This window comes from Copidosoma floridanum, unplaced genomic scaffold, assembly GCF_036245765.1.
Source record: "Copidosoma floridanum isolate Cflo_tuat_1 unplaced genomic scaffold, Cflo_Japanese_pri ptg000009l, whole genome shotgun sequence".
Taxonomy (NCBI): domain Eukaryota; kingdom Metazoa; phylum Arthropoda; class Insecta; order Hymenoptera; family Encyrtidae; genus Copidosoma; species Copidosoma floridanum.
The window spans coordinates 8,842,931-8,864,581 of NW_028321886.1; positions in this window are offsets into that span (position 1 = coordinate 8,842,931).

A 21,651-nucleotide genomic window follows, 5' to 3' on the forward strand; every position below is an offset into this window, starting at 1 on the left:
AATTGAAGTTGTGGTCGATACCATTTTCTTGGTCTTTGATCGGAAAACGCTGCGTGTATACATGAGGTGCACGTAATGGCGCCAGAGGAGGAAGAGGGGGGGGGAGTCAACAAAAATGAAGGTTTCCATCAGCAGCATGTGGTAGCGAGCACGAGCACGCGGAGGGGGGGGTCTCGATTCGTGGCTCCTCTCGCGTAAGAATGGCCGCTGATTGGAGGAGAGCGAGCGGGTCAGTGGGGCAGATGGAGCGGCTACGGTTTTCCTTCGGCATCCAATGTATATACGCGTATATATGTGATTCAACGCGAGGGGAGAACGAGCTCTATGTATACTGACATGTCTCCGTGCTTTTGATGGCACATGTATAGCTATACGTATATTATGTACATAGGGGGCGGGAAAAGAGAGGGCCTCGGAAAAGCCGTGTCGGTGACGTTATACAAGAGGTGGGGAAACCCCAGCGGGTGTGGCAAAAGGGAGGCAGGAAACAAAGGCTGGCTCCTGCCTATTTTTGTTGGAGGAAAACTAAGCGCGAAAAGCGATGGAAGTCGAGTCAAGTTATTGTTCTGGGCTATGTATACTCTTTGCCGAAATTAATGATTGATTTTCAGAGTTACCCTCTTTGACTCATTACCGCACGACTCACGACACGATGTAAATTGGAGGTAAAAATTGTGTAAATTTATAAAAATAGTTTACTCGATATATATCTCGAACGTAATTATATTGCTCGTTTCTTTCCACTATAATCTAGGTACGTTTAATGAATAAATTGTTACCAAGTCTATGATTTTCATACTTGAATAATAATAATCTTTCCTCATTTTTACTATCACGTGTCACCTGATTTTAGACTAATTTTACTCAAATATAAAACGAAATAACTGTTGCACCATTATAGCAAATGCTTAATGATATTGTCCGTTGTGTTAATTTTTGGCTTAACATTTTTCTCGTACATTTATCTTACTGTTGACATTTTAATTTCTCGTTACTTTTATCCATAGCTTTTTTTTTTATATCAATATATTGTTTGCACATGTTTTCGTAGCTTTACTAAAGTAATGTCAGTGTGGTATTTTCAACTAAATGGACAATTTATAACCTTTACCATTAAAAAAGAAATTCAAAAAAAACAACCCGCCCTTCGTTATTCTATATAATAGGAGAGATAGTAATTATATTGTCAACCACTCGGTGGGTTTTAGAGCTGCACGTGCATTGAAGTGTATATATGTAGTTGCCCGCATTTAAAAGCCACTGAAAAACGAAAGAGATGGAGGGACGTATGAGTTTTCGGGCACGTCGAGTTGGCCGACAGTTCCGAGCAACTGTCCGTTTATGAGACATTTGACATCGAGGGGATTATTTCCTCTTGTGTGTATTGATTACTCGAGTTGGCAAGAGGAGGCACGGACCACCGTCAGCATTTGAATTCGTTTCCGTGTGCGGGTGTGGGGTCTCGGTGTGTGCGTTGTTAGCTCGGAGAGGAAAAAAAAAAAAAAAAAAAAAAAAAGGATCGGGGCCGGGCTATACTGGGCGAGAGCCTGGCGTTGCTTGGATACTATCCAACTGCTGTTGTATGCGCTCTGATAGCGTAGGCTCTTATACGAGAGCTTACGTGCATGAATAGCCGAGAGGGAAATTAAAATAAAAAAGGCCATTCGATCACGTATGGGTGACGTATACATGTATTTTTTTTTTTTCTTTTTTTTAAAGCTGATATTGAAAAAGTAAGGGGCACCTTGTTGGTTTTGTCTGTGACGACGGACAAAATGAATTAATTTAAAAAGGGTGGACGTCCATCTTTTGTCCTTATTTGACGAAATATTGGGTTTCAGTCAACACAACACGAGTAGGTGCCTAATCGTTTGATTAAGAATTCTATTAAGTTTTCGTGATTGTAATTGAAAAAAATATTGAGTTTTAGATAAACCCTGCAACTGACGCCCGGTTTATAATAAGATTTTTTTTTTCATTATTTATCAACATTTTTTATTCGCAAATGATTTGTAAAATCTTAATAAAAAGTGGCTTGACCCAACAATAATCAAAATTGTGACTACAAAATTTACGAATCCTCATATATTTGTATTAATTATCGAAATACGGGCGTTTATAATTTTTGATATTCCTGAAGTAAATAATATCGACTTCCGGATAAATAACTGTGTCTCCCACCTGGTCCGTTAAACATTTATAACTGTTGGATAAAAAAGTTTTTTTTGGATCGTGCAGCGATTATAATGTTTCCACGAAAACACTCGCATGTGATAACAAATGATGACGAGTTTCATCTTTATTATTCATCTGCTCAGCGTCTTCTTTTTCTGATGCCGAGATGTTACGAGACCCCCGACTAGCCCTCCGTTTGAAAAATGATTAAAAAAAAAAAAACCGAAAACGTCACAGTTACGTAAATATTTCCAAACTCAATGTATAGTTATACGTCGTTATCGAATCACGAAACCGTACGGTGCATATAAGTAACACAGCCATGTCGAACTTGGCGTTCCCGCAGCTGGGAGCGATAAATCGGCACAATATGATACACAAAAGCGCACTCGCTTGCAACAAAGTAAGCATACGTTGGAAAAGAAAAAAGTGAAGGTGCTTTGCGAGCGGAGTGACGTTGATATATACACACACGAGACCAAAGAGTCAAAAGAAAATTCCTCGTCACTCTGCCGCAGAGAGAGAGAGAGGCCATCGGCAGTGGGTGCAATGCACACTGTACGCACACGCGTGTATCGAGATAACAGATATATATAGCGATGGAAACCCGCGCAAGGCGGCTAGAAGCCAATGCACTTTTCTCCTTGAGCTAGTTGGCGGTCGCGCATACGAGCTATGTATACATAGAGAGGCATCGCACCGGAGCTCCATATGTACAGATATATTATAGACCGCGTATGTAATCATATATATATATATATATATATATATATATATATATATATATATATATATAAGCTAGCTCGCGCGGGCGTTGCACTTTGGTCGTCGTGACATTATTTGCAGTCAATATAACGACGCACGCCTATGGCACACGACCGTTATACCCGCAATTAATCGCGTGCACAACTCGCTTGATGATGATACATGTGACTGCACGGTTATACACATTTATATATAACGCATCTCCCGCGCGCTCCTATCACTCCTGCTATCTTTTATACATGTGAGCGTGTGAACGTGTACGAGGTACGTATACATGTATATACATATATACGTCACCTATTGAAGTTGAAAGGAAACGCGCACACACATGTATGAAATTTTATATATACAAATGCGTGTAACCCTTACGTATGCGCCGTCCTCGCGATCAAAATACCCCCTATGTATATATATGTACATATACTTGTGTGTAAGGCACTCCTCGTAATCTGACAACACTCGTTGGTTCATTAATCTTGATATGTACGTGCATTTGTGCCTTTTTATCGAGCTCTACTTTGCACTGCGCGTTTTTCAAGGAAATGCCCAAGGTGTGCGCGTACCGTGTAGGCATACTACAACAAGAATCGTATGATGTATTGGCTGATGGGTAACAGTATTAATTTTATAAAAAAAAAAAAAATGTTTACTTGCTCTTTTATTGTTCACGAGGGAAGGGGTTTTATGCTGCTCCCAATCCAGTTCAGTCGTGTGGAGGTGGAAGTGGTTTATGGCAAAATAAATGTAACGCAAATGTGCAATAAAAATTTATACAATATATTTACAGTGCTTAAGTTATGAAAATAAGCTCAAGTAAAGGCAAGCGGAGAGAAGCTTTCTCTGCCGCCGCGGCGCGCTAACTAACATACTATGCTCGCAGAGCAATATTTATAGAGACAAAAGTTAAAGTAGAAATTCTAGTACATTGATAAATAAAGGTACAAGAGTAAAGGTAAAACGGTCTCTTGGGCATTGCAAATGTACGCGATGATAAAGGCGTATGATCGGAAAATTACTTCAACTTTAATATAAGAATAACGAACGTGACGAAATTTGAATTTAGAAAAGGTTTGTCGGCAAATATTCAGGTACAAAACTGAACATCTATAATTCCTATAAGTAGGTATATAAAAGGAGCAACAGACGGACGTAAAATGTTGCGCGAGACGAGAGAAAGAAGCAAAATGGTGCCAAGTGTACGGAGCAAAACGACGAATTATTGAAGGCAATCGGAGCGACCGAGACATTGGGAATCAATAAATAAATGAAATGAAAAAGTGCAACAGACAGCAAGCACGCGTAAGGGTAAAAAAAAGGAGACAATTGCTGGCACACGATGCCATGTGGGTTTCAATGCGTGTAGAGGAGGAGTGCAGAATCTATTCGCAGAGTAAGTAAGTAGGTATATACTATGCATAAAAAGAGAGAGAGAGCATATTTCTAAGCGCCCGCACTCGCGCGTATATGTATGTTTGTATATATATATAGCATTGTACGTGAGCGTTGCCCTCTCGATGCCGCAAATAGAATATACCCGACTTTACGACCGTGTCGTGTCCGAGCCTAGGCGTACAACGTAAGTGCAGGTATACGTTAGCACCTTGAGCATATTTCCAGGATAAATGCATTATGCTCGTTTCTCTCACATCGTCGTGTGCGCGTCGCCGTACATCAGTTCGTCACTCTCGAGATGGCGATAAATCACTCCCTTTTTAGCCACCAGACATTCCACTTTTTTTGTTGCTCTCTTTTCACCCGGTGCTCCATTTTTTTTTCCTTTCTTTCCTTTTCACGGAGAGTTGATTGTTCGCCGCGGTCTTGAACGAATGCCCGTGGTGCAACGCGACGAGGTGAAACGACATCACGTTGTCAATCAGTTTAATTACAAATGGAGAAAAATTGAACCCATACAAATTTCGTTGCATACATGGTCCATTGCACACGTGTGTGCATCAGTTATAATGCGACCATGCAATTTGTGTAAAAAGGTGTTGTAAGTAACTCCAATTGTATCTCCATCAGCTCAACTTTACATCAAAGGTATGGATCGAAAGCTCTTTTTTTTGCAAATTCAACAAAAGATCGCCGTTTGAGCATCGGCAAGGTGTACTTGTAACGGAGGAGAGCGCCAATATCGTGGACACATGTAAGCGGGACGCGTGTACACGGCCACCTCCTTGAACTGAATCGAGTTCGTGAATCTGTCGTCGTATATATATGTTTGTACGCGACGGTGGAGAGGCTATCATGTACGTGTATCTCTGTATAGCTCCGAGCGCAAACGAGATTAACAGCCGTTGGACTTGCATGTGTATATATACGGTATATGGGTACAGGTAGATGGATGGTTATAGGTGCGCTGTTCGTTGAACCGTATCCGCGAGCGCACCTCCGATCGAGCACCGATACGCTCTTTTTCTATTTATCTGTACCTGCGAGGGAAGCACACTTGTTGTACGCATTTTGTGTACTTTGGCTGATGCCTAAGAGCTGGCTCACCGTGTCTTTTCCGGCATGGAAATCCTAAATGATCCGACTTGGATTTTATGACGGTATTGTGACGAGTAAAATATACGTATGGAGGAGCGGGTACGAAAGTTTGTTATTTTTGGCACGGTTTGTGTCGACCGACCCGGAAATCGTGGAAACCTCGGCGCGGAGGGAACTCCTTTTTTTTCCACGCTATGCCTATCCCTTGTTTTCTATTTCTACTCGTCTTTCTCTCTACGCTCCACCGCAGCTCGCCCTGGCGCGGTTTTATATTACCAAAACACGCCCTCGATGGCACCATTTTCGAAATCTTAATCGTACAACTAACCCGAACTCGATACGTCTACGGGAATGTACATATCGAGTTTAAACGTGTGCTTTGGAATGTACAATGACTCAATCTTAACTTTTATTCAAAGAAGGTCTCGACTTTTCATGAAGAAAAAAAAATCGATATCCAGATAGTGCATAGTGTGCAAGTGCACAGTGTACCTCTGGAAGATTTTTAGGAAAACCATATTGTCTAGAAATTAAAATAATATACGAAAACTCGTCAGATCGGATGTAGCGAGGACAACATAGCACAAAACGCTATTTATACCCAACTGTGACGGTATCTTTTTTTTTTTTTTTTTTTTTCATATATACACTAGTAGTTAAAACGTCAGCCATTTAAAAGCAACTATAAAATTTAGATCCTACCCCTTGATTTTCTACCACAGCTACGAAACATAGTTTTTCTCTCAATCGGTATCACATTTATACCGATGCATATTATGCCGGATAATCATCGGGTATGTATATACCTTCATATCAATCTACCCCGAGGTAATCACCAGCAGGATGACCATTAAGATACTTTTTGCGCTTTAGAGCCTAAACTACGTGGCACATTAGCGCTCTTTCGCAAGGTTTAGCTCGGAATTGAATTTTCTAGTGCTCCAGTTTCGAGCGTTAATCCGCACAACAGCTCGACGCGTAAACATGTTTTGCGCAACATCATCACCTCGGTAGGTAGTGTATATACTATACACGCTTTTGGCGCGGTATATGTACACGCGTGTGTGGCTCTCGATCGCACGCGGGGAGAGAACCGCTCGACGGGTCCAACTCTCGGAGGCTACACTTATAGACTGCGCATATAGGACGAGAGAGTTAGGGTGCCCGCGGGGCTGAAAAAAGCATCCCTCGTTAATGCCAAAGTAATGGCCGGGGCGACTCTCTCGAGGAGCCCAAAGCTACGGGCGGTACATGAGTACACCACCCTCTATAACCTTCCACATTGTCCAGAGTTTTGAGACCCTCTCTCGGTCGGACGCGCTTGTTATTTACAATTTCGTAGGTACTTTTATTTTGTTCAAGTGTACCATGGGACACGCAAGTAATTTTACATAGGCTAAATTCCACTCGTAGGTATATAATATGTATCCCAAACGATGTGCATGGATGAGTGACTCATCGCGTGACTCCGAAGTAAGTATATGTACCAGCACCTCCGAGCGTTATATATACTTTTGTTACTTTTACCTGTAGTGCAGTACATGTGACGATCAAACAAAAACGGCGCGTTCATCCAAGGATCCTCAGCCCCCCGACAAAAAAAAAAACAAAAAAAAAACAAAAAAAAAGGTGTTTATCGTCATGTGCGCAGGGGTTCAATCGACCAAAAGTATACAACGCGACGGCCATACACAACGTGTTGTATACATACACGGTGCCCATAAAGCGCCGAACGGCGCATATTGTGTAACATTTGGAAATTCAGCGAATTGAATCGAGAGCCGAGCGGCAGCTGGCCCGGAAGTCCGTGTCACGTTTGGGCGATTCACCGCGCGTGTTTTCGTTGCCGATCGACCCCCCCCCCCCCTTTTGTCGCTGCGATCGTCATTTCGCTCGACAGACACCTTATTTGTAAACAGCGATAACCCACATACCTAATCATCATTCGATCCGAGCAACATGTATAATATACACCACCACAAATGAAAAGCCCGTGTTCGATGACACGTTGTGTGCAAACAGCCCTTTTTCCACCCTCGGGGGAGCATCTTGAGCGTCTGGCAACTTTTGATTACCGCTTCCCGATCCATGACGACCCTCCGGCTTCCGCTAGACTTTCTAATCCTGACCCTCCCAATGATCATCCGCGAGGCATGTTAAGCTCCCAAACCGAAATGACGCTCCATCGGAACGAAATATACCTATGGTACGCGGGTGGTTTTGACATTTTTGCGCGCTCCTTTTTGCCAAAACATAGGCCAAAGGATTGTAAACACGCGGGCGATTAAAAAAAAAAAACTCTTTTTGGGCAGCGGTGCGGGCATACGGGCGTACAGTAAAAAAAAAAAATACGTCAATCGAACGAAGAGGAAGAGAAAGAAATGACAAAGGAGGGAGTAAGAGGAGGCAGCACGCGATGAGGAGGAGCAAAGAGAGGCAGGAATTCCGATCCAGGCCTCGGGCCCCTTTTGTGATTCAGACCACAACAGGCTGTACATGTATACGCACACACGCGCGTATACGGTAAATACATGTGTGCCCAGCCGGTTGTTGATTCTCTCTCTCTCGTACAGCCTATATCGGCTTGCGGACCCTCGCTCAAGGTCTCGAAAATGAAGTATCAAAAACAGAAGCAGCACCTTTGCCGTATACGCATACACGTGGAAATCTTCGAAAAACGCACCAGTGGTGGGAGAAAACATTTTCTCCTCCATACCTAACGGGATCATGAATGACACGCCCCCTTATTTTCAATTTAGAAAAGAGATGCGCCGTGAAAATTAGTCGTGCTTTTTTAGTTGATTGGATATCTGCTCGAAGCAAAATTCAATTCCAGCACTGTATAGGTGATTCAAGTTCAATTGCTGGATCGAAAACTAATAGAGAACCGTCAATTTATTCGATCGATAAAAAAAAAAACCAGCACGTTTTTAAAGATCATCTTCACGTCTACTGGGGAGCGCAAATTGAAGGTTGTTCGGGGCGGATATTTTTGGAATCGTTGTGAGCTTAATTGAAAAAGCACAGCCCTAATTTACGCCACGTTTATCTGATCATTTCCGTGACATCGGTCTTTTTATCGTATTTTTTTTTCTCCGACAAAAAAAAACGAGGATTCCACTTGTACGAGCTCGTCATTATGCCTAAGAAAATTATAAATTTTCCTTGTCCGAAATCTAAGTATTCCAGTTTTAGTTCGACTTGTGATTTTTCGGAGGTTTCGACATATGTACGTGTAAACACTACCTACAGGTATATGGATGGTACAACGTACGGCCTCTCCTTTAATTCCCACATTCTGACGTATGTGCCTCGTGTCTTATGTATATATACGTGTGTACACACGTTACGTAAGTCTCTCGCACACATGTGCAACACTCGATAAAATCACCAAAACTATGAGGCTCTTTTTGGCTCCTCCGTGACTATAGGACCACCATATAATTTTTGCATTCTCGAAGCGATTTTTTTTTCACTTGTACGAAACAACGTCAAACTCATTTTTTGTTGTCAAATATCCAAATTGTTAAAATGAGTACTTGCAGATTCAATTTTGAAATTAAAAAATTGACAACAATTATCGGCGTTAAGCCCTCATTCGAAATCAAATAATTGCTCGCTATTTTTTACCAAAATTTGGAGCAACATCGTTTCGACATCGCAATGATGTATAAATATGTAAATTGTTATACATTGGATTAAAAAGAATAACTGTTTTTTCCTTGAACGCACTCGTGATGGGCGGCCCCAGAGTTATTTTGACTCGAAAGTGCAAAAAAGCGAACGCGAGGAGACATCGGCGACTGCAATGTACATAAGGATAGAAAAAACATAACAAGCAAAGATAGGGGATAAGAGAAGAAAAAAAAAAAAAAGCGCGAGAGTCAAGGAAGGCGTTAAACATGCGCGCGCCCGCTGCTGTAATACGTAATAGAAGGGAAGCTGACTGGAGAAAATATATACGGAGAATCTCGGCCTTGGGGCCCCAAAAGCCTCTCGTACACAGCTATACCATATAAATATATATTAAGCTGATGGGCTCTTTTTGGCTTCTTTCAGCTGCCGAGTCCCATCGTATAATATACCAACAGAGAGAGAGAGAGAGACCCTCCCCTCTCGCTGCTTCGACGCCTCCTTCGTTTTTCGTTTATTTTCCACTCCTCCTCCTCCTCCTCTTTCTTCATTTTTCTCCTTGCCCCGTTTCTCCTTCCTATGCTCTTCGCGCTTGGCCCCGCAAGCTACTGCGGCTGCAAATTAATGTAACCTTGAAAGAGAAAGAAAGAGAAATGGACGGATAGACGGGGGAGAGAGAAAGGCTTGCTCGCTCCCCCTCTCCCGTGCACGTGCACCGCGTGATGTTTGTCGACGATGAGGAGAGCAAAAGGAAGGAGAGACCAATAATATATTCTTAGCCCCGCGGAGCGTCTGGACGCGCGAGTGTGTTTGCGTGTGCGCCCCAGCCTATATATACATGTATTGGGAGAGAAGAGAGAGAGAGAGAGAGAGGCGAGCCGATCGGGAGAATAGGTAGGCCCACACTGCAGGGGAAGAGAGAAGACAAAAAAAGAAAATTACGGCACGTGCAGTGGACAAGAGGAGTGGCCTTGAGTTTGGCTGGTACCTATAGGCACGGACGTTTATGATGGTGCAATCGGTATACGTTGGGCCGATTTTTGTGGTGCACGCCCCCCTCCCCACCCCACCCCCTTCCAGCAAAAACTGCATTAATTACAGTATTTGTTCATACGGTATCCATATTGGGCCTTGATATCAATCGACACAAATATAAATAGTGAATCTATAAAGTAAAGGACGATGATTTGATAAGAAAATATGGATAAGATGCGCCGGGCACGAGCCGTCGGAGCTGTACAGATGATGGAAAAGTTTGCATTATCATTCATTTGTGTTAATATTAAAAATATAAATTAATCACGGTGGCTCAAATTCGCGCAATGCCAAGCGAAAAATATGTCGTAGACCCACTGTACACTCTACAGGGGACTTGGATTGCCGTGCTGTACGATATGTGGGACGCTCGCCCCACCAGAGTACTTCACGGCTAATGTATTCCATGCGAATTTTAAAGGGCATATATTATATAGTCGCCATATATGCCACACACATACATGCAGGTTCATTCGTTTTTATGGAGAGATGAGCTTTGTGCGATGTATATGTATGAGGGACCAACCCCTAATTTATACTTATGGGCACAGATGTGCGTACAACGGCTATATATACTTATATGTACTGGCGCTGTTGCGCGTTTTTTCTTTAAATCTGCTGAAAAGCGAGCGCGGCGGTGCGCGTGTTGCGCCATAATGCGCGTCACAATTTCTTTGAAATGATTTCGGCGCCACTCCAATATTATATACCCACTCCATCGGTGAGTTTTTTCGGCGGCAGATGCGACTTGTTTCCACGGAGACGTTCTCCAAACGGAGGTTGTTTTTGGCCCGGACGAGGAGGACAGCACGAAACGTGTGGATTTACGGGAAAAAAAAAAAAAAAATCCTCGTCATCATCAATGTTTTTCAATACGATTTTGATCGTATAGGTATTTTTCCAGAAGATGCTTCTTTGCCGTGAAACCCCTTCGAGAGGGTATTCTCGATGGGCTTTCAAAACCTACTCAATCTTGGTTGGCTATTGATTTTACAACTGACGTTCATTTGGGGCGAGCGGACTTTACCGTAACTTTTTTGTGTTAGCTTATCGTGTACACAAAGGGAGTCACACAAGTCACAGGGTCAACTGTGTATGTAGTACTCGTGTGTGGATGTTGAAAAAAATAATAGTTGAATCTTGATGGTTGAATTTAAAGTTCTTTGCGAGGAAATCATCGATGAAATTTCGATGGGTAGAATGTATATGTGCACAAAGGAGCAGAAAAGTGAGGAAAAATGATGTGTGAAAGCGTTGACTATTGCCGTTCGGGATTTTTCTTTGTTGGGCATCATCGAGAACACGGTACCTACGTGGTACGCCCGGGAAAAAGAGACCGATATAAATACGTACGTGTAAAATCATGGAGGGAGTAAGCGCCAAAAAAAAGGGGGGAAGCAGGGCTCGGCCGGTGCGGGCGCCGCACAAAGGAATAGCACAGCCAGCAAGGACCGATGGCTAAAAATCCCCTCGCGCGTACTTGTAAGCTGTTGTTGTTGTACCCTGCAATGTAGTTATGGGTACGCAGCTAGTATAGTTATTAGCAGTTACACAGACGTACAGCAGCAGCTAAACTTTTTTTTTTTTTTTTTTTTTTTTTTTTTTACTCAAAACTACCGTTTATGCGCAGAGCTGACCTTGTCCTCGTTTCGATACCGCTTACGTAAAACACCTTATACATTGGTATACCCATACACGTATATAAATGGGTACGGTGGATGATTTGGCGGGCTCTAGCTCCCGTATAAAATATACGTTGGTACACGTAACACACATCTGCCCTCGACAAAGAGCAGCAATCGCACGCGCTCTTTGTTGCCCTATACATATATATTATTATACCGTACCTAGCATGGTATAGGCGCCTGTAGCCGTCACCTATTCGGCCCTTTTATATATATACATATATAATACGGAAATCATGTGTAGATTGGTGTGTGTTATTTGCTCCCAACCCTGGTCAACGGTAACCATCATCAGCAACAGTTTGCTCGTAACTGCCTCTTTTTTTTCTATGACGTACTTGACTCTTTGCGCGTACAACCCTTTCGGGCACGATAAGGCGCGTTATATATTGCATTGCTCACTACAACTTGTAATAATAAATTTTTGGGTCATTATTGCACTTCTCAAGCGAAAAAAAAAATTTGATCGTGTCGCTCTCAAGTAAACCTTATACCCTCTGGCAAATCATAGGCGAGCATGGTAGCCCGTGCCAACTGTCGGCTCTCGTTCGTCCTTTCAAGATAGTATATGTAAGCTCGGCGGCAGAAGAAAAGTTACCCGCGCATCGGAGGAGCCAAATCTTTTTATTTCCCCCCCCCCCCCCGATCTGATAAGAGGAGACGAGAGGGCGGAATTGAATGTGGAGCAGATCAGAGAAAGGGTGCAGGGTACTTCTTGTACGGGCACAATGAACGGAGAAAACGGGAGAGCCGCGCGATGGAAGGCAAACAAAGAAAAATCGCGAGGACAAAGAGATGGGAAAATTAAGGGAACGCGAGCGCACTCCCTCGGGAATCGGGACGGGATCGGCAGCGTATACGTACGAGCGCGTGATGGTACAGCTAAATAAAAGAGACTCGAGCAAGGGGCTGGTGGTTGCGAACTGCGTCTCTCTGTGTGTGTCAACAGAGAGTCTCTTGGTGTGTATATATGTACTCGTGGGGAGGAAAAGCGGGACAAGTACCGTGTGTATATGTATATACCTATACCACGTGCGCGGCTCCCGAAAGCTTCTTTGTTTGGTGTACTTGCGCTGTACTCTCTATATATACATGGGGCTCTCGCTCGCGAATCTGTCAATTTTTCGACAAGTTTGTACCCACACCGTTGGTACATATTCCCGCAATCTTGCGTTGATGATGGCTCGTTCCCTCGTACGTATATGTTTGTACTCACATATATTTTATAGTTTAAGGGACGTTGTTACCACTCGTTAAATAAGGATCGGCTCATTTTTAACTTAAAAATCAATGCAATGTGTATAGCTTTGAAAGGTTATAGAATAAATTGAGAAATTTCACTTGGCTCGCAAGAGATTATGGGATTTAGGTCGGAGGTCCAGCATACTCGTCGGAGGTTTAGGGTACGGGTGGCACGAGTCAAGAAAAGGATCTAACATTGTAAAGTAACGGGGTCGAGGCATCAGGTACATAATATATATATATATACATGTGATAATGGCCCAAAAGGACTGTTGGCTCGGGATATAGTCGACAATCGGCGCACGGATGGACCCGAGCCACACGTGTGCGAATACTTCTACAAAGCGGTCATTGATCTCCGGGTGGAATGGCAGCTCGTTTGCGAAATGAGGGCGGAGCGGCAACTTTCGACCTGCGAGGCAGCCTATAACGTGTACCTGCACACGCTGCCGATCGATCCGCAGACGGACACCGGCAACTCCTTAATTCCCTCCTGTGCAGTATATTATGTACCTGGTCTCTCCGTGTGGCTGTCTAGACACCCGCGACCTGGAAATACACTTATTTCATTTCAAATACGTGCCTGAACGCCCAACGCGCCATACATATGATTACTCCTTTAGATTTATAGACGATCCGGACAATTAACGCACGCTTAACGCAACCTGCCAGCTCGCGACTTTTGTTCGGTCGTTCGTTATCTTCGCTCTAGTAGTGGTAGATCATACCGCATTGTGCGCATATTTTTTACTAAGAAAATAAAATACAGCGAGTCCAGGAGGGTAAAGCCTAACCGATTTTTACTTCAAGTAATCGTACGAATACGGTTTGAACACTTTTTAGAACAGATGTTAACTTGGTTCGTATCATCAAATCAAGATGTACGAGGATGAATTTAAAAAGGGAGCTTGAGGGTCGGTCGACAAAACTGTATCTTCCGTGCCTCGCTTGGTGATGGCAGGGAAAAAAAAAAAAAAAAAACGAGAGGCTGGTTCCAAACAAGGCAATTTGTTATCTTAAATGTACTCATTGAGATATTATTGGGCAGTAAATTGCTACCCAACGAAACGACAAACAGTAGAAGCCGCGTATGTAAGTGCGTATATAGCAGAGAGAGGCAACAAAGAAATAAAAGTCGCGGGAACAGTGCGTACTATACGAGAGGGAGAAGTGGGGGGGGGCTGATAGGAGCGCACAAAGAAAAATCGATTCCCGGGGAAAATCAATTCGTTCGAGTAAAAGGAAGAAAGGAAGAAGGCGAGAGTAGGGAGGAGGGGGGGAGTTGAGCTGGAGGCACCCGAGGATAAAGGGACATTGCAACGAGGGGGAAACAGAAAGAGACGTAACGGGAGGGAGGAGCAAATCTTGGAGGGTAGGCCTGGTGCTTTGTGTGAAAAAAGGGGGCCGCGGAGGAGGTGGAACCGACGCGGGAGATGACATCGACAAGTAGGGGGTGTCCATATATATATACGCTTACGCGCAGGGATAAGGACGAGGAAAAAAAAAAAAAAAAGGTCTCGGTTCTTTGTCTGTAAAGTTCGCGCACGTTACTGGCTAGCATCAAGGTCACACGCAAATATATGTTGCACGCGGGGATGGGGTGGCGCGGGCACGTGTGCAACGGGCCCCTATATTCATTGCCTAATACGGCTGCAGCGTCACTACATATATAGGCCACTGGGTTGCCCGGCTGGTTGTTACAGATGTGCCATTTATTTCCCCCTTTCTCTTCTCCGCCACTTCCACTGGGTGTGCATCACAACATGCACCGTGGAGCTTCGACAGTTTTTAAGTGCATGATTACATGGCGACGGTTGCGAGTTTTAGAGAGACTGACAACGCATTTTCGATGGTCGTTAGAGGGACCTTTTTTTCTTTTTTTTTGTTCGGTTTAACATTTTTTTTTTACACTGTCATGCAATGAAGTCTGTTTTTCTTTCGTCCATTTTTGTACGTACTGGCAAGCGTGAGTCGAATTTTTTAGTTTAAATGTTCTTATCTGAACGTTTTCCGTTAAAAAGACATTATAATCTTGTTGCCGTCTTTGCGTGTAAGTACTTGTGTATACAAGACGAGAAAAAATTTCAAAATTTTAAGCACTTCCACACAACAGGAATTTTCTACTTGTACTTTAGAAGCGTATCCAAACTTATTTATGATGGACCTTACCACACCTTGTAAGATGTATATTTTGACGATGACTAAAAATTTTTAATGTCAATGGTATCAGATTTTCATGTATAATTAAGGTTGACATATATAATGATAATCCAAAACAAAATTTATGATGTACTTCAAGTAAATTAGTTTAACCACAATTTTAGTATCGGAATGACGCAGGGGGCCATTATTTTTCGATTTGAATAACATCAACGGATATTATCTCCCTCTCGTGGATAAACGTATAATATATTATATATTCTCGTAACAGCTTGTGCACCTCGGGAACCCAACTACTTTGGGTAGTTACGAGACCAAGCGCAATACTCTCCACCGACTGAGGCACATCACCAGCCGGCATTACATCTTATTTCTCCTTTATCTCGAGATCATTCCATCCCTACATGTTTTAGAAACGTCCGTCTGTCGATGGACTCATAAATAATATATTGCATCGATACATCAAATTGTACATTTATTTATTTTTTATTTCTTCTCAAGCTAATCACGTCGCGTATCCAACCAGTATTTGCTCTGTATCGCCAATCACACTTACGCTTTCTCCGATTAATCTATAAACTAGAAATGAATTTATTGCTCATTTGATCGATCGCATTCTAAATATAATAACCACAATTTAATAAAAATATTAACTACCTTCATCACTCGCGAGTGTTATACCTACATCAACGCCGCAATCACAGCTCGAGCCGATTTCATAAAAAACGGATCGGCCCATTATACATTATTTTCATTAGGTATAATATATACACACGACGTAAGATTATTTAAAATAAAATTTCAGCAGATATGATTTTTCCATCCCTCTCGCTGTCCTTTTTTTCCAGTCATGCTTGTAATCTCGACTGCGACGCGTGCATTATTATACGCTTGGCCGTACACGCGCAACTTGATCAATCAAATTGTGCAACAGCTACGCAAAAGGTAAGTCGAAGCTTCGACATTGTCATTGATTGTTCATCGGAGTAACCGCAAAAATGCTTTTTCCGCGCGAAAATTTACGACGATTGCGCAACCCGATATTTTTGGTTAACGCGTGATGAAAAGAACGATCGAACAATCCAGTAAGTAAACGTTTCCAAAGAAAGTACGGATTTATCGATTTGTTCGATCGTTTGCTCGTTCTTTTTGAGCTTTATTTAGAGACACGAGAAGTTGTTGCGTCGAGGAAAAAGGGTAAACAAGAATTATTTTTCGTCCGAGTGAATTGCTAAAACAATACACCTGACGGCGTTAGACGACTCGGCGTTGGGTGGGCGCCGGAGTATTTACCATTCTCAACAGAGTCCAAAAAAAAAAAAAAAAAAAAAAAAAAAAAAAAAATGAAGAGAGAGAAGAGGCTCAGAGACGTACTGTCTCTTTGTGTGTGCCGAGCGTATTATCTCTCGCTCCAAAGTGCACGCGTGTGGGCGCGTTTAAAAACGTGTACGTGTGTATAAAAACCTGCCATAATCTTGGGAACAGTAGGTCGTGAGTGGGTGTGGTCGCAGCACATATGGAGGACACAGTGAAGGTTAAACTCTTCAAGAGTGGCGTCTGCATGTGGTTGGGTTCCAGCGATGCGCAATAACACGAGACCGGGCCCCTCTCTCTCTCTCTCATGCATCAATCAAACGATCAATACGTACACACGTGTGTTACGTTCGTAGTATCTGTATTGACAATAAATCACAGTTGGATTTTAAATGGCGATGCCTACGCTCTCGTGCGCGTATACACATCTCATTCATGATCGCTTATCGTTTGCGATAAAAACGATTTTAACTTTCGAATGGAAATTCGCAAGATTTCGTTGACCATTTCGTGATTCTAAAAGTATACGTTTGTTTTTCTCGATAAAAACATATCGAAATCTATAAGTGAGTTATTCGCATCGATATCAACAATTTTATTGCACTGTTTTTGCTGTTATTGAAAAATAAAGGAAATCATAAAAATAAAAAAAACAACGACATTCACACGAGTGCCTAAGAACGTACTGTAATGGCTTCACGTGAGCTTGTAGCTCGTGTTTTCACGTGGTATCTTTATTCGGCTAAAAATAGCGCTGCTTTTTTTTTATTGTGCGATCCTTCTGTGGAATTTTCATCATCGAAATTTTCGCACAGTAAATTGTAAACGGTTTGAAAACAAAAACAAATCGTTACCCAAATAACGTATACTTGATTACAATAAACATGATATAATAATAGTCTTGGTAAAGATGATAATAATAAAAAATGGCCTGTATAATATTTTTAAAAAAATACTAAATTTGACCTCAGGAAAAATTAAAACTTTTTGAGGTTCAAGTCAAAAACAAAGATATTTTTTCACGGTCCCATTATTGATCAATCTTGGCACATGCAATTACAAAAAATACGTTTAAATAAACCCAATCATAAATTTAACGAAAATTTTAAGTTTCACGAGACGGTACAAAAAATATTTCTACAATGGTTAGCTTGTGCAAAAACAAGTCTTCAAACGCCATGGAAGGAAAAGAGGAAACAGAGTTGAATGGATCGGCAGCACGGGTATATATGTACATAAATGTATTATTGCATGAAAAAAAAAAAAAAAAAAAAAAAAAAAGGAGATGCAAGGTTGTGCGTAGCGCAGAGTGTTTTGTTAGTTGTCTGGGATGAACTTTGGGCTGAAAAGACTTTACTTTCATTTCCGCAGCCGAGAGAGGGAGAGAGGGCGAGACAGTTGCAGCGTTTGTATAAGTTGTTTTTTCCATTTCAAGAGAGCCGGAAAATACTCCCAGCCATATATTAGTGCATACACCCCGCCATGAGATGGGCACAAATAAAATTTTTCGTGGAAAACATTGTTTTCGAGAACTGCACGTGGACTCCCGTCTCCCGTACCTATATACACGAGTTGTAGGAAGCCAAGAAGCCGACATTTTGGGCACAGTGTGATCTTCCGATGTTTCTTCATTTTTTCGACAATTGTATAGCTGTTTATCTCTTATCTTTAGCACTTTGTGTGCTCGGCCCATTAGCATAACGCTCACAGATTCAACGGATGTGTATACATAAGCAGTCACGGTCGTCTGGTCAAGTTACTTTTTTTATCTGGAAAGTGGTAACTCTTTTTCGTTGTTTTTTCTTCCTCGTGGAATAAAGGAGCTTCGTAATTGACAGGAAAATATTGCGAAATGGCATACATAATATTGTCATCCCCCATTACTTGTTCTGTCTGCGTGTTTGTGCTGTTGAATTTTCACAATTAATTTTGCAATAACGATCTTCAATTGTAATTCAAAACTATACTGACTCTAAAATTAATATATTATTAGCTTAGAACAAAAAAAGCGATCTTTTACGCATAATAACTACCGGAAATTGTGACTCTTATTTTTGTACATCGAAGTTTTACGACTCCCAACATAATTGCGTACATATTTAGTTGTGCATGTAATTTCCTGAACCTTAAAAAATATACAACATTATTCAACATAATGTTGGACGATTTTATTCAAGTGTAAGCCATTTTAATTAGAAAAAAAAATCAGAAAAACCCAAAGTTTCGCAAATTACGCTTTTACTACCCAATAACTTTTGAGTAAAAAGGATTCACAAAGTTGTGAAATAAAAAAACGTTGTTTTTCAGATTTCAATGCAATTGTAGTTCACGATGCAGACGATTAATTTTATTAGCCAGCACTTAATATTCTCCAATAACTTGAAGTACTTTAGCTCTGTCGTCACAATCGATCAAACCGCTCATGCTCAGCGCACCTGTGTTGTCAACGATCAAAATACGTGCGTTCTGATCGATTGCAACCCCATCAGGTGTATAGTTGTAAGGGTCACAAAAATTAATTATCTGAAAATTTACTCGATCAATGGTAAATACAAGTCTCGTGGCGCAGGTAATAAAGTTCATCGAAACAACGTGTCGTCAAAAATATATGTTTTGTAGGGTGTGAAACATTATTGCCCAACGCCAAGGAGTTTTTTTCCACCGGAGCAACCATTTTACCGACCCATGAAACGAGCATTCACACGCAGGGTCGGAGCATACTTTCACGCCATAACAGCGCATGAATGGACGGACAAAATTTCCGTTTGAACCGTCTCACTTTTGAGGATACCGTTCGAGAATATTTGGGACGGGCAAAATTGTGTAACTCTCATTTCCAAACCGCATTGTTGTAAAAAATTTGGGGGTGAAACGTTTCCTCGCTATATAAATAGCGAAAAATTTGCGGCAATCCATCGTCAGCGGTTCGTATCCGCGCAATAAATTGAAAACAGCCGGAGTTTTCGTTCCCACCCTTGTGTTTCGTGCATAACATCATAAAGAGTCGGGACTTCCGATAAACAGAGGCCATATATATTTTTTTTCCTAACTGCGAACATCAGGTGGAGCGGGTACTGGGCTTCCTCCATGCGATAACGGAGAAGGTGGCGCTTGGCTCATGTTAACTATGTATACTTACACTATACGTGAGCGGTAATAATTACGTGCGTATAGACCCGATCGGCTTGTAGGTAATACCCAATAAGCACCTTTCGCCGATAATGTATACCGAGAAACTCGGTTTCATTTCTCACAAACCCGCTTTTCGTGAATCATTGTTTACGACGCAGGCTCGGCCGATTAAATTCGGCTATACGCCTACCCAAGTATATAGTATATACACGTCACATAGGCGCGCATTCCTCGTTTCCTATACACACGTTATAAGCTCCTTCTTTTGCGTTTGTTTTTTTTTTTTTCTCTTCTTCTTTCTTTCTTCTTCTATTTACGGTCCCACCGTCCCATGTAACTGGTAATATAGCGTTCTACTCTTGGCTCTCCTCTCATCTGCCCCGACGACTATCTCTCTCTCTTATATATATTCTATCCCCCAACTCCATCCCTCCGCAACACATATACACACACGACGCGAAGACGGCAAGTCGAGCAAAACAAGTTAGGTATATATAATATAAATATAAGCTCTCCTCCGATTTCGAAAGCTGCTTCTTTTTTTTTCTCTCTCTCTCTTCTCTTGTTCTTTTCCACTCTCCTCTTGCCGTGCGCTATGGGTTACGAGACGACCTGCTGCTCCGCGAGAGAGGCACGACCGTTCCTGGCTGACTCATGAAGTACCTATATAGGTGTTGTACCCGCAAGCACTGGCTACGACATATTATCAAGTACACTACTATATGTCAGCTTTTGGCAAATATCATTTGGCTGCTTCGTGCCAACTCAAGGGTTTCCCATACGCGTTTCGCCAACGCTGAAAAGCCAGCAACATTTTCAATGAAAAACCAAAGGGTCGATTTGAAAAAAAAAAAAATATCCGTTAGTGTATACTGTACAAACGAAGCGGGGAGTGGGAAGTGGTCATGCCAACAGGTCGTCGTACATGTAGCGGCGAGTCACGCAAATGGGAACAATTAATCGTATATCGGGGACAATAGTCTCGCAGGTATGACATAAAAACGTTACAAAAGTATGAAATTGAACAAAAAAAAAAAAAAAAAAAAAGAGAGAAAGAGAAGAAAAAATCTGCGCGTGTCGTCGCTCCTGATGAAAACGCGCGCGCGTACCGTATATATCTATACTTTTTACGTGCATGTGCGAATGTTTATATACCTACGCACGTGCGCGTCGCGAGTCGGTCAAAGACCTTGCGACCTAGTTTTTGAAACCAAATAAATCTACATTTGTGAGTATACATACGTGTATACACTAACACACGCGTGGCAAAGGCCGATGCCAAACGACGCGAGCGTATTAAAAAAGGGGTATATACTTATGTGTGTATGGATGAGCGACGAGAGCCCGTGCAAATGGTCCCAAGATTGCAGAGAAAGAGAGAGGGAACACGCATCAGCTACAGGGATTTTATTCATCCTCTTTTGTAGCGCGTCGTCCTTACTTTGTTGAATATATATATATATTCCGCACGTGACAGGTATAGGTAGGTTGGCGAGTTTGGCAACTTTGACGAGTATATAATAGCTCGTTACTCGGCTCCGCCAAATTATCGAGCGCAGGTGTATTATATGATTTTTACGGGATGTACGAGTACCATTCACTGCGATTGGTTGCGTTGATCACTCAAAGTATGGGGGCAGGACGCGAATTTAAGCAAAAAAGAACGCAAGAATAATCGAAGGTGGGGAGGGGGAAATGTTGAAGTAGACGAGATAATCGAGTTGCATTCCCAAAGACTTGTTCTTATTAATGAGTTTGTTGCTGAAGTCACAGGGACGTGAATGCCATTATTTATTTATTTTTTTTTCTAGTACGCTATTCCCGTGAGAAAATATCACACGCTCCTCTATGTATATTCGCACGTAATGAATTACAAGTTCCATACCTGCACACGCAGATGACTTGCGATGATTGAAATACATTTGTTTTTTACTGTATTGTCACGTTAAATGAAAAAAAAATGGCCAAGCTGAACTGATGGGATTTGATGTTGAAATCTAAAGTTGGATAATTTGTGTTA